This window comes from Ranitomeya variabilis, chromosome 6 (assembly GCF_051348905.1).
Source record: "Ranitomeya variabilis isolate aRanVar5 chromosome 6, aRanVar5.hap1, whole genome shotgun sequence".
Lineage (NCBI taxonomy): Eukaryota > Metazoa > Chordata > Amphibia > Anura > Dendrobatidae > Ranitomeya > Ranitomeya variabilis.
The window spans coordinates 423,610-438,439 of NC_135237.1; the positions used below are offsets into that span (position 1 = coordinate 423,610).

The window sequence follows — 14,830 nt, forward strand, 5'->3', positions numbered from 1 at the left end:
GCAAGCCTGGACTAACTACCAAACGTGCCTAAAGGTTGCAGCACCCTGTAAGCCCACCATTTCCCGCAACACCTGCAGTATCTGTGCAGCTTTTGTCTCCAGGCTAAAGCAGTCAGGGAATCACCAGGTTCGTAGTAGGAAACACTGCATGTAGGGCACCGGCAAGAATACCATCTCCAACCCTCTCTCAGTCTGCCATGTCCACCGGCACCACCGCTAGTTCCACGATCTCCAGCTCTCCAGTCCAGCTCACCCTACATGAGACTCTTGTTAGGAAAAGGAAGTACTCATCCTTGCATCCGAGTACACAGGGTTTGAACGCCAACATTGCTAGACTAATCTCATTAGAGATGATGCCCTACCGGTTAGTTGAAAGCGAAGCTTTCAAAGCGCTGATGGACTACGCTGTACCATGCTACGAGCTACCCAGTCGACACTTCTTTTCTAGAAAAGCCATCCCAGCCCTCCAACAGCATGTTAAAGACCGCATCGTCCATGCACTCAGGCAGTCTGTGACTACAAAGGTGCACCTGACAACAGATGCATGGACCAGTAGGCATGGCCAGGGACGTTACGTGTCCATCACGGCACACTGGGTGAATGTGGTGGATGCAGGGTCCACAGGGGACAGCAATATTGGGACAGTTCTGCCTAGCCCACGGTCAAGGAAAGAGTTGGCTGTAGGCGTTCGCCCCCCCTCCTCCACCTTCCTCGTCCTCCTGCAGAAGCGAGAGCTTGTCCACAGACCGCAGTCGCACATCCACTCCATCCGCAGCTGCCACTGTTGCACACCAGGTGTGCCATTATGGGACAGCTAGTGGCAAGCGTCAGCAGGCTGTATTGGCAATGAAGTGTTTGGGCGACAACAGACACACCGCGGAAGTTCTTTCAGAGTTCTTGCAGAAAGAAACTCAGTCATGGCTGGGCACTGTATATCTTGAGGCAGGCAAGGTAGTGAGTGATAACGGAAGGAATTTCATGGCTGCCATAGCCCTTTCCCAACTGAAACACATTCCTTGCCTGGCTCACACCTTAAACCTGGTGGTGCAGTGCTTCCTGAAAAGTTATCTGGGGTTACCCGACCTGCTCCTCAAAGTGCGCAGACTTTGCTCGCATATCCGCCGTTCGCCCGTACACTCCAGCCATATGCAGAACTATCAGCGGTCTTTGAACCTTCCCCAGCATCGCCTAATCATCGACGTTGCAACAAGGTGGAACTCCACACTGCACATGCTTCAGAGACTGTGCGAACAGAGGCGTGCTGTTATGTATTTGTGGGAGGATACACGGGCAGGCAGTTGGATGGCAGACATGGAGTTGTCAGATGTGCAGTGGTCGAAGCTACAAGACCTGTATCAAGTCCTTCAGTGTTTTGAGGAATGCACACGGCTGGTTAGTGCAGACAACGCCATAATAAGCATGAGCATCCCCCTAATGCGTCTGCTGATGCAAAGTTTGACGCACATAAAGGAGCAGGCGTCTGCAGCCGAGGAAGAGGAAAGCCTTGATGACAGTCAGCCATTGTCTGGTCAGGGCCGTGTAGAGGACGCGGTAGCAGGCGAAGAGGATGAGGAGGACGAGGAGGATGATGGGGATGAGTACTTTTTTAATGAGGAAGCTTCTCCTGGGCAAACAGAAATTAGTGGCATTGCAAGGCCGGGTTCTGTTTTTTTAAGGGAGACAAGTGACGTAGATTTGCCTGTAACTGCCCCTCAAACCAGCACAACCGCAGATTTGACAACTGGAACTTTGGCCCACATGGCGGATTATGCCTTACGTATCCTCAAAAGGGACCCACGCATTAGTAAAATGATGACCGATGATGATTACTGGTTGGCCTGCATCCTTGACCCTCGCTATCAAGGCAAATTGCAAAATATTATGCCACATGAGAACCTCGAACAAATATTAGCAACCAAACAAGCAACTCTTGTAGACTGTTTGATTCAGGCATTCCCAGCACACAGTGCCGGTGATGGTTCTCACACGAGCTGCAGGGGGCTACAGGGCAGAGGTGTTAGAGGTGCACAAATCAGAAGTGGCGTTGGACAGAGGGGTTTTCTGACCAGGTTGTGGAGTGATTTTGCAATGACCGCAGACAGGACAGGTACTGCAGCATCTATTCAAAGTGACAGGTGACAACATTTGTCCAGTATGGTTACTAACTATTTTTCATCCCTTATCGATGTTCTCCCTCAACCATCATTCCCATTTGATTACTGGGCATCCAAATTAGACACCTGGCCTGAATTGGCAGAATATGCATTGCAGGAGCTTGCTTGCCCAGCAGCTAGTGTGCTATCAGAAAGAGTATTCAGTGCTGCTGGTTCAATATTAACCGAAAAAAATGACTCGTCTGGCTACCCAAAATGTGGATGATCTAACCTTCATTAAAATGAACCACTCCTGGAATTCAAATTATTTTGCCCCACCTTTCCCGGCTGACACCTAGCTTTCCTATAAAAAGGTCTTGCTTGTGGACTGGTCTTACTGAGTGTTCCAATCTCTTAATTTGCAGCAGCTGTTTGTCCAGCATACGACATGTTTACACCTCCCTCAATGGGAAAACTACCCCCACGGGGCCGTGGTCTCGCCACTTGGCGCAAGCACCCGTTAGAGTGCCGTTTGTCTGAAGAGGTGGGTGTGCCCGCTTTTGGTCGACGGCACTGCCACTGGGTCCCTCACAGTACAATAAAGTGTCTCTGGCGGTGGTGGCGCGCACCCAACGTCAGACACACCGTTGTAACATGAGGGGCCCTGGGACGGTACCGCCGGCCACAAGAGAGTTCACCCCCCCCAGCTCAAACTGTGCTCTACCACGTGCAAAATTATCTCTCACAGCTCCACCAATGGTTAGTCTATGCGCTGACATCATTCAATGCCTGGCACTGACAATACCAATTTGTTGACATCTATGATGCTAGTTAAAGTAGTCTGGGTCAGTGTCCTATATTGACACCAGTAAATACTTACTGCCAAATTACTATGTCAGAAACTCAGCAGATGAGCCCACCCCTGTACCTAAGTATGCCACACTTTTTTTTTTTGCTGTTGTTTTGCAAGACATTAACATCTATTTATTTTTTGTGAGTAATAACTGTGTCAGACACTCCTTGCAATCGTCCTCCGCTGACCACACCAATGCTGCCTGTGTACCCCTGCGAGATAACTCTAAGTGCCTTGAGCCTATTTTTATTTATTTTAGGCCTAGTAAGCCTGTCTGCGGTCCCTCCTTGCATCCTCCACTGACCACAACAATGCTGCCTGTGTACCCCTGCGAGATAACTCTAAGTGCCTTGAGCCTATTTTTATTTATTTTAAGCCTAGTAAGCCTGTCTGCGGTCCCTCCTTGCAATCCTCCTTCACTGACCACAACAATGCTGCCCGTGTACCCCTGGAACCTATTTAAAAGTTCATAGAGCCTATTTATATATTTTATTTAATATTAATAAAGCCATGATGGACTACGCTGTACCACGCTACAAGCTAACCAGTCGACACTTCTTTTGCGAGAAAAGCCATCCCAACCCTCCACCAGCATGTAAAAGACCGCATTGTCCATGCACTCTGGCAATCTGTGAGTACAAAGGTGTACCTGACAACATACACATGGACCTGTAGGCATGGCCACGGAAGGTTACGTGTCCATTACGGCGCAATGGGTTAATGTGGTGGATGCATGGTCCACAGGGGACAGCCTACTAAGTCTGTCTGCAGTCCCTAATTCAAATTGTCCTCCACTGTATAAATCTGAGCTTCAACCTTCTGGCTCTCATTAAGTGCTTTTTTTAAAAAAAATTGGTGGTTAGGGCCTACTAACGGTGTCTGCCGCTCCCTGGTGTTGTCCTCCACTGTATAAATCTGAGCTTCAACCTTCTGGCTCTCATTAAGTGCTTTTTAAGAAAAATTTGGTGGTTGGGGCCTACTAACAGTGTCTGCCGGCCGCTCCCTGGTGTTGTCCTCCACTGTATAAATCTGAGCTTCAACCTTCTGGCTCTCATTAAGTGCTTTTTTAAAAAAAAATTGGTGGTTAGGGCCTACTAACGGTGTCTGCCGCTCCCTGGTGTTTTCCTCCACTGTATAAATCTGAGCTTCAACCTTCTGGCTCTCATTAAGTGCTTTTTAAAAAAAATTTGGTGGTTGGGGCATACTAACTGTGTCTGCCGCTTCCTGGTGTTGTCCTCCACTGTATAAATCTGAGCTTCAACCTTCTGGCTCTCATTAAGTGCTTTTTTAAAAAAAATTGGTGGTTGGGGCCTACTAACAGTGTCTGCCGCTCCCTGGTGTTGTCCTCCACTGTATAAATCTGAGCTTCAACCTTCTGGCTCTCATTAAGTGCTGTTTTTTAAAAATTTGGTGGTTGGGGCATACTAACTGTGTCTGCCGCTCCCTGGTGTTGTCCCCCACTGTATAAATCTGAGCTTCAACCTTCTGGCTCTCATTAAGTGCTTTTTTAAAAAAAATTGGTGGTTAGGGCCTACTAACGGTGCCTGCCGCTCCCTGGTGTTGTCCTCCACTGTATAAATCTGAGCTTCAACCTTCTGGCTCTCGTTAAGTGCTTTTTAAAAACAATTTGGTGGTTTGGGCATACTAACGGTGTCTGCCGCTCCCTGGTGTTGTCCTCCACTGTATAAATCTGAGCTTCAACCTTCTGGCTCTCATTAAGTGCTGTTTTTTAAAAATTTGGTGGTTGGGGCCTACTAACAGTGTGTGCCGCACCTTGGTGTTGTCCTGTGTTATTTTCCTGACCTTTAATCTTCAGGCTTTCGGCCTTCATTTGTAATATTAAACTGCATAGGGCCTACTACCTACTAGTTGGGTTGGGCCTACTAACGGTGTCTGCCGCTCAAAGGTGTTCTCCTCCACTGAACAAAGCAGTGCCGCCTGTTTACTCCTGTTACCAATTTTGAACTTTATTTTGCCCACTTTATTATTTGGGCCTACTAACTGTGTCTGCCTCTCATTACAGTTGTCCTCCACTGAACTAAGCAATGCTGCCTGGTTAGTCCTGTTACCAATTTTGAATTGCATTTAACCCACTTTATTATTTGGCCCTATATGAGTGTTTCCTCCTCATCCTGCCCATTGCCCAGCCGGTGCTACATGAGTCTTGTGGTACCTTGACCCAGACCACTACATTCCCCTTGCACGCTACACAGCCACAATCTGACCCTGCTGAAAGTCAGGTTCCCCTTCCCGCATACTATACCACCTTACACAGGGACAAAGAGGAAGGTGCAGATGAAAGTGCAGGTTTCTTTAACAGGTAGGGGGCATACTCGTTGGCGACGTCACAGGCACAGGGCCCCTCAGAGTACGCAAAAGTGTCGCTGCCGATGGGAGGCGCCCCCGCCGTGCAAACACACCGCTGTACTTTGAGGGGCCCTGTGCCAGTGCCAATGCGAACGAGTGGGCCCCCCCTGCTTGCTCAGGATCACAGCACTTGCAACGTTGAAATACTTACCTCTCCCTGCTCCACCGCCGTGACGTAGTCCACGTTTCCTGGGCCCACTAAAACCTTGAACCAGCCCTACCCCCCACAACTTTTGCCAAATGACCCCCAATTTCCAATGCCCAACTATTATTATAAAGTTAATTAAGATTGACAAGCTTCAGAAACAAGAATGGATGTTTTTGGCATTAAAATGGGCACTGTAGGTGTTTTCCTGGCCTCCACTCACTGCCGACTATGCTTCCCCATTGACTTGCATTGGGTTTCATGTTTTGGTCGATCCCCGACTTTTCGCGATAATCGGCCGACTGCACTCGACTCGACTTTGGACAAAGTCGGGTTTCGCAAAACCCGACTCGATCTTAAAAAAATGAAAGTTGCTCAACCCTAGTAAGTATGAGTGTCTGTACTTTTATATTACTATGTTGCTCTGCCCAGTCTCACACTCTTCGTCACTTAGTGTCTTATGTTTTGCTTTCTATTCCTTGTAGACTGTGCGGTTCTCCTGTCACGAATTTCTCCTGTCTGGTGGTGCGGTGCTGGCCCTGATTTCTCCTGTCCGGTGGTGTGGCACTGGCCATGATGATTTCTCCTGTCCGGTGGTGTGGTACTGGCCCTGATTTCTCCTGTCCGGTGGTGTGGTCCTATCACGGATTTCTCCTGTCTGGTGGTATGGTACTGGCCCTGATTTCTCCTGTCTGGTGGTGTGGTACTGGCCCTGATTTCTCCTGTCCGGTGGTGTGGTCCTATCACGGATTTCTCCTGTCTGGTGGTATGGTACTGGCCCTGATTTCTCCTGTCTGGTGGTATGGTACTGGCCCTGATTTCTCCTGTCTGGTGGTGTGGTACTGGCCCTGATTTCTCCTGTCCGGAGGTGTGGTACTGGCCCTGATTTCTCCTGTCCGGTGGTGTGGTACTGGCCCTGATTTCTCCTGTCCGGAGGTGTGGTACTGGCCCTGATTTCTCCTGTCCGGTGATGTGGTCCTATCACGGATTTCTCCTGTCTGGTGGTGTCATCCTATCACGGATTTCTCCTGTCCGGAGGTGTGGTACTGGCCCTGATTTCTCCTGTCCGGTGGTGTGGTACTGGCCCTGATTTCTCCTGTCCGGAGGTGTGGTACTGGCCCTGATTTCTCCTGTCCGGTGATGTGGTCCTATCACGGATTTCTCCTGTCCGGTGGTGTGGTCCTATCACGGATTTCTCCTGTCCGGAGGTGTGGTACTGGCCCTGATTTCTCCTGTCCGGTGGTGTGGTCATATCACGGATTTCTCCTGTCCGGTGGTGTGGTACTGGCCTTGATTTCTCCTGTCCGGTGATGTGGTCCTATCACAGATTTCTCCTGTCCGGAGGTGTGGTACTGGCCCTGATTTCTCCTGTCCGGTGGTGTGGTCATATTACGGATTTCTCCTGTCCGGAGGTGTGGTACTGGCCCTGATTTCTCCTGTCCGGTGATGTGGTCCTATCACAGATTTCTCCTGTCCGGAGGTGTGGTACTGGCCCTGATTTCTCCTGTCTGGAGGTGTGGTACTGGCCCTGATTTCTCCTGTCTGGAGTTGTGGTACTGGTCCTGATTTCTCCTGTCCGGGGGTGTGGTACTGGCCCTCTCAGCTGCTACTTAATGTAAGTATGAGTGTTTGTACTTTCATATTACTATGTTGCTCTGCCCAGTCTCACACTCTTCGTCACTTAGTGTCTTATGTTTTGCTTTCTATTCCTTGTAGACTGTGCGGTTCTCCTGTCACGAATTTCTGGCCCTGATTTCTCCTGTCCGGTGGTGTGGTACTGGCCCTGATTTCTCCTGTCCTGTGGTGTGGTCCTATCACGGATTTCTCCTGTCTGGTGGTATGGTACTGGCCCTGATTTCTCCTGTCTGGTGGTGTGGTCCTATCACGGATTTCTCCTGTCTGGTGGTGTGGTACTGGCCCTGATTTCTCCTGTCTGGAGGTGTGGTACTGGCCCTGGTTTCTCCTGTCCGGTGGTGTGGTACTGGCCCTGATTTCTCCTGTCCGGAGGTGTGGTACTGGCCCTGATTTCTCCTGTCCAGTGATGTGGTGCTATCACGGATTTCTCCTGTCCGGTGGTGTGGTCCTATCACGGATTTCTCCTGTCCGGAGTTGTGGTATTGGTCCTGATTTCTCCTGTCCGGGGGTGTGGTACTGGCCCTCTCAGCTGCTACTTAATGTAAGTATGAGTGTCTGTACTTTTATATTACTATGTTGCTCTGCCCAGTCTCACACTCTTCATCACTTAGTGTCTTATGTTTTGCTTTCTATTCCTTGTAGACTGTGCGGTTCTCCTGTCACGAATTTCTCCTGTCCGGTGGTGCGGTGCTGGCCCTGATTTCTCCTGTCCGGTGGTGTGGTACTGGCCCTGATTTCTCCTGTCCGGTGGTGTGGTACTGGCCCTGATTTCTCCTGTCCTGTGGTGTGGTCCTATCACAGATTTCTCCTGTCTGGTGGTATGGTACTGGCCCTGATTTCTCCTGTCTGGTGGTGTGGTCCTATCATGGATTTCTCCTGTCTGGTGGTGTGGTACTGGCCCTGATTTCTCCTGTCTGGAGGTGTGGTACTGGCCCTGATTTCTCCTGTCCGGTGGTGTGGTACTGGCCCTGATATCTCCTGTCCAGAGGTGTGGTACTGGCCCTGATTTCTCCTGTCCGGTGATGTGGTGCTATCACGGATTTCTCCTGTCCGGTGGTGTGGTCCTATCACGGATTTCTCCTGTCCGGAGGTGTGGTACTGGCCCTGATTTCTCCTGTCCAGTGGTGTGGTCCTATCACGGATTTCTCCTGTCTGGTGGTGTGGTACTGGCCTTGATTTCGCCTGTCCGGTGGTGTGGTACTGGCCCTGATTTCTCCTGTCCGGTGATGTGGTCCTATCACAGATTTCTCCTGTCCGGTGGTGTGGTACTGGCCCTGATTTCTCCTTTCCGGAGGTGTGGTACTGGCCCTGATTTCTCCTGTCCGGTGATGTGGTCCTATCACGGATTTCTCCTGTCCGGTGGTGTGGTCCTATCACGGATTTCTCCTGTCCGGAGGTGTGGTACTGGCCCTGATTTCTCCTGTCCGGTGGTGTGGTCCTATCATGGATTTCTCCTGTCTGGTGGTGTGGTACTGGCCTTGATTTCTCCTGTCCGGTGGTGTGGTACTGGCCCTGATTTCTCCTGTCCGGTGATGTGGTCCTATCACAGATTTCTCCTGTCCGGTGGTGTGGTACTGGCCCTGATTTCTCCTGTCCGGAGGTGTGGTACTGGCCCTGATTTCTCCTGTCCGGTGATGTGGTCCTATCACGGATTTCTCCTGTCCGGTGGTGTGGTCCTATCACGGATTTCTCCTGTCCGGAGGTGTGGTACTGGCCCTGATTTCTCCTGCCAGGGGGGTGGCACTGGCCATCTCAGCTGCTACTTAATGTAAGTATGAGTGTCTGTACTTTAATATTACTATGTTGCTCTGCCCAGTCTCACACTCTCACTCTGTGTCTTATGTTTTGCTTTTTTTTCCTTGTAGACTGTGCGGTGTTTTTTTCCCTTTGGCTACATTGTTGTTGACTCTTTTAACAACTTCAATTTTTTTTATCTGTTCTTTTCTGTAGTGTTGCACTTGGCTGCTGCCTGCTTTTCCAACATGTCCTCCAGTGAAGACTCTGCTTCCAACAGTGGACATGACACTGATTAAGTAATCACATTTTATATGCTGATTGGTATGTATTGACTGTCAATACTACACATGTGGTAATAATCATGTATTTTCTTTACAGGAGCAGTCGAGTGGAAATGAATATTCCCATGGTCGTCGTGCTCAAGTTACTGAGGAGGAAAGACGGTGCGTAAGTAGTCTTTTCATTAAATTGAATTTGTTTTCAGTTTTTTTCTTTAAAACTATATGACTTATATTGATTTTTTTTTTAATTTGATCTATAGGTTCCACAACTTGAGGAAGGCAAACCCGAGATTGACAATTACAAACTCATTCCTCTTGTGCAAGAGCGAGTAGCATTGTGGGACACCCATGATTGTCAGCATTCTGACTCAGGATTGATTCGACGACTCTGGGAAGAAGTGGCCAGATCGCTGTTGGCTGATTGGGACCATGCCACCCCACAAGACAGAAAGGATTTTCGTAAGTATTGCAATGTGGTCTGACGCATCTGTTTTCCTGTAAATGTAGGTGCCTTTTTTCACAATTTATTTAAACCTTTTTTTTCTTCCCCCTTCACAGTGAAGAGAGTCAAAGTCTGTTGGCGGTCCATGAAGGATCACTTCAATAAGAATTAAGAGAGGAGATTCGTGTTAGAAGTGGTGCTGCTCCAAAGCTCAAGAAATATAAATACCATCGTATGCTGTTTTTTCTGAGGCCTGCGGTTGCTCAGTGAACGTGAGTATCTTTTGTGTTGTCTTACTATTATATAAAGTATATATTTTTTCAGTTTAATGTTTTCATTTATTTTCCACACAGAACCTGGAGCAGCACAACACAACCTGGATCGTCCTCAGTTGGAGCGGCCAGTCATCGACCAGCCAACGAACAGTCCCAATCATCCAGCAGCGATGGAGCAACCAGGCAGGCTTCACAGGCTGGGGAACAGGCAGCCAGTCCATCAGGTTTAACCCTCTCCCAGCCCTCTGCCATTGGTTTTCTTGGGTCTTCTTGTCAGTGGCAGAGGCCCTGGGAGAGATCAATCATGCCCGAGTTTATTCACTTAAGCTCGGTCTTCCAGGATGGGATGAGGGCAGTTGTAGAAAGACTGGATAGTGGGTTCACTCAGATGGACACACTTTTCCAGGAAGTCCACAGATGCCTTGACCGCCCAGAAGACGACATTCAGAGACCGGCACAACATTTTTTTTCTGCAATAGAGCGGGGTGCATTGGAAAACCTGCCGCCTGATCTCCAGCTCTATGTAATGAAGGCCTATCAGGCTGCTTATAGTCAAGTTATCACCAGCCACCACACATTTCATTTCCTACACGGCAACAAGGGTCAGCACAGCACCAGTGGCAGAATACGCCAGCCCCACAAGGACTTGGATACCAACAACTGACTTCAGCGCAAGTGAACTATCCTCCACCACCACCGCTGGACATTATGGCAGTTCCTACAGTTCCCAGCTACACCACGCAACTGAGAGCAGCACCCCTGCGGCATGCGGTTCCCACCATGCAGCCGAGTGCAGCACCCGTGGAGCAAGCAGCTCCCACACAGCCGAGTGCAGCACCCCTGCATGCTGCTTCCACCACTCAGCCAAGTGCAGCACCCCTGCGTGCTGCTTCTACCACGCCACTGAGTGCAGCACCTCTTGATCAAGAAAGAAAAAAACGCAGAGGGAACAGCAAAAAAAAGCGCCCAGTACACAACAAAAACAAAAGCCAGGGAGAAGAAAACTTGGCAAAAAAATTTACCCACCATCTCCACCCTCACCTCCCAATTTGTCTCTGTTTTCCAATCTCTCTACACCTTCCCTTGAGTCTATCCCTTCCAGTGTGTCTATCCCTTCCAATTCATCTTCCACTCCTAATGTATTGTCTTCCCCCAATGTTCCATCTGCTCCCAATGTCTCATCTGCCCAGTTATTTACTCCCATGTGTCAAATCATAGACCACACCCTCCGTGACCCCTGTAACCACTTCCTCACCCACTCCTACACAATCATCCCAGCCCGATACCCCCCAGGTCCACAATGTCATACCATCACATCATTAACCCCTTCACCCCCGGAGCTTTTTCCGTTTTTCCATTTTCGTTTTTCGCTACCCTCCTTCCCAGAGCCATAACTTTTTTATTTTTCCGTCAATTTAGCCATGTGAGGGCTTATTTTTTGCGGGACGAGTTGTACTTTTGAACGACATCATTGGTTTTAGCATGTCGTGTACTAGAAAACGGGAAAAAAATTCCAAGTGCAGTGAAATTGCAAAAAAAGTGCAATCCCACACTTGTTTTTTGCTTGCCTATTTTGCTAGGTTCACTAAATGCTAAAACTGACCTGCCATTATGATTCTCCAGGTCACTACGAGTTTATAGACACCTAACATGACTAGGTTATTTTTCACCTAAGTGGTGAAACAAAATTCCAAACTTTGCAAAAAACAAAACAAAACAAAATTGCGCCATTTTCCGATACTCGTAGCGTCTCCATTTTTCGTGATCTGGGGTCAGGTGAGGGCTTATTTTTTGCGTGCCGAGCTGGCGTTTTTAATGATAGCATTTTGGTGTAGATACGTTCTTTTGATCGCCCGTTATTGCATTTTAATGCAATGTCGTGGCGACCAAAAAAACGTAAATCTGGCGTTTCGAATTTTTTTCTCATTACGCCATTTAGCGATCAGGTTAATGCTTTTTTTTTATTGATAGATCGGGCGATTCTGAACGCGGCGATACCAAATATGTGTAGGTTGGGTTTTTTTTTTATTGATTTATTTTGATTGGGGCGAAAGGGGGGTGATTTAAACTTTTATATTTTTTTTATTTTTTTCACATTTTTAAAAACTTTTTTTTTTTACTTTTGCCATGCTTCAATAGCCTCCATGGGAGGCTAGAAGCAGGCACAGCCCGATCGGCTCTGCTATGCAGCAGTGATCATAAGATCGCTGCTACACAGCAGATTTGCAGGTGTGCTGTGAGCGCCGACCACAGGGTGGCGCTCACAGCCACCGGCAATCAGTAACCATAGAGGTCTCAAGGACCTCTATGGTTACCTTCCTGACACATCGCCGACCCCCGATCATGTGACGGGGGTCGGCGATGCGCTCATATCCGGCCGCACGGCCGGATGCGGTAGTTAAATGCCGCTGTCTGCGCTTGACAGCGGCATTTAACTAGTTAATAGCGGCGGGTGATCGCGATTTCACCCGCCGCTATTGCGCGCACATGTCAGCTGTAAAAAACAGCTGACATGTCGCGACTTTGATGTGCGCTCACCGCCGGAGCGCACATCAAAGCGGGGGTCCCGACATGTGACGTACTATACCGTCACATGTCGGGAAGGGGTTAATGTTTGTTAAATGAAAAATTGTTTTTATTTTTGTTAATAAAAAATGTTTTGTTTTCACAATCACTATGTTTATCTCTTTATTTGAAAATGTACACATGTGTATTGTATAACGGTTGCTACAGTGGAGGTATTATTATTATTATTATTATTAAAGTCAGCAAACAATACAGGTACATTTACAAGCGGATTAAACCATTTGGTCTTGCCATGCCACACGTCCAATATCAGAAACAAAGGAGGCAGCAAAGTTATCCCTCATTTGTAGAATTTCCACAGTAGTCCTCAGAGGGTGATCTTGGTAATCACGCAATGTGTTAACAACAGGTTCCTCAAGTTTCAAGTGGTGTTGCCCTTTTGCCAGGATGTAATTGTGCAGAGCAACACATGCTTTGACAACCTCATCAATTGTCTTAGTTTTTAGATTGATGGCTGTTCCCAAAATGTGCCATTTAGATGCCAGCAAAACGAAGGCATACTCCACAGTTCTTCGTGCCTTTGTTAGTCGGTAGTTGTAAATCCTTTTGGTGTGATTCAAGCCCCGACTCGAGTATGGTTTTATGAGGTTGCACACATTTGAAACGCCTCATCTCCAACCACAACAAATGGCATTGGCGGTCCTTCAGTGTCCGGAAGAGGTCGTGCCGTTGGAAAATTGAAATTATTCCCATACAAACGTTGGCCCATGTCTGAGTCTTTGACAGTCTGAGAGTAATTTCCTTTCCTCATCCAAATGAGCCAACATCCATGGCGACAAATCGACAGTCAGCATCTGCAATCACCATGAGAACTATCGAAAATGCACTGCTCAGTCCTCCATATAGTATAATACATTCCTCATAGTGCTCCATATAGTATAATGCACCTCCATAGTCATCCATGTAATACAATTCACTTCCCATAGCATAATGCACCCCATAGTTCTTCATATAGTATAATGTATTCCCCATAGTCCTCGATACAGTATAATGCAGCCCACATATAGTATAATGATGAAACTCCAGAGTATAATGCAGCCACCCCACAGAATATATCGTAGCCCCCTGAGTATAATGTAACCCCCCAGAGAATATAATGCAGCCCCCTCATAGAGCATAATGCAGCCCCCCATAGAATATAATGTAGCCTCTCCATAGAATACAATGCAGCCCTCCTCACATAGTATAATGCAGCTCCCCATAGGATATAATGCAGCCCCCTCATAGAGTATGATGCAATCACCCCTCATAGAATATAATAAATTTAATACATAGAATACATTTAATACATAGAATATAATACAGCCTACTTCCCCATAGAATATAATGTAGCCCCATAAAAGAGTATGATGCAATCGTCCCTCATCGAATATAATACAGCCCCCCATGGAATATAATGTAGCCCCCCAGAGAATATAAGTATTGGAGAAAATAAGTATTGAGTCATCTAAAAACATGTAAGATTTCTGGCTCTCACAGACCATCCACTGCCCATAAAAATAGTGCACATGGTGCTGGAGAATGCCATCCACTGTCCATATAAATAGTACATAGTGGTGGAGAATTAAGTCCACTGCCCACAGATAGAACATGCAGGAGGAGTTCTGGTCGGTTGCATAGAGAACACTCTTTTCTCAGTTATGTCATATAATGTCTACATATTGCTAAACAGTATCTCAAAAAGGAGGACAAATGGAGAATGCCATGCACTGCCCATATAAATAGCACACATGTGCTGGAGAATGCCATCCAGTGCCCACACCAATAGTACACATAGTGCTGGAGAATGCCATCCAGTGCCCACACCAATAGTACACATAGTGCTGGAGAATGCCATCCACTGCCCATATAAATAGCACACATGTGCTGGAAAATGCCATCCAGTGCCCACACCAATAGTACACATAGTGCTGGAGAATGCCATCCAGTGCCCACACCAATAGTACACATAGTGCTGGAGAATGCCATCCACTGCCCATATAAATAGCACACATGTGCTGGAAAATGCCATCCAGTGCCCACACCAATAGTACACATAGTGCTGGAGAATGCCATCCAGTGCCCACACCAATAGTACACATAGTGCTGGAGAATGCCATCCACTGCCCATATAAATAGTACACATAGTGCTGGAGAATGCCATCCACTGCCCATATAAATAGCACACATGTGCTGGAAAATGCCATCCAGTGCCCACACCAATAGTACACATAGTGCTGGAGAATGCCATCCAGTGCCCACACCAATAGTACACATAGTGCTGGAGAATGCCATCCACTGCCCATATAAATAGCACACATGTGCTGGAAAATGCCATCCAGTGCCCACACCAATAGTACACATAGTGCTGGAGAATGCCATCCAGTGCCCACACCAATAGTACACATAGTGCTGGAGAATGCCATCCACTGCCCAT

The 14,830-nt window shown here is 47.8% G+C and overlaps 1 protein-coding gene and 1 long non-coding RNA gene across 2 annotated transcripts in view; one reads left to right on the top strand and one right to left on the bottom strand.

Moving 5' to 3' along the window:
* The window catches only part of LOC143783204 (tyrosinase-like), a 238,609-nt gene that overhangs the window by 195,519 nt on the left and 28,260 nt on the right, over positions 1–14,830 (bottom strand). The window lies entirely within an intron of this gene.
* LOC143783203 (uncharacterized) lies at positions 8,942–11,059 on the top strand. The gene is made up of 5 exons (XR_013217120.1): positions 8,942–9,126; positions 9,209–9,273; positions 9,372–9,570; positions 9,670–9,825; positions 9,907–11,059. It is a non-coding gene; the product is annotated as an uncharacterized LOC143783203 (long non-coding RNA).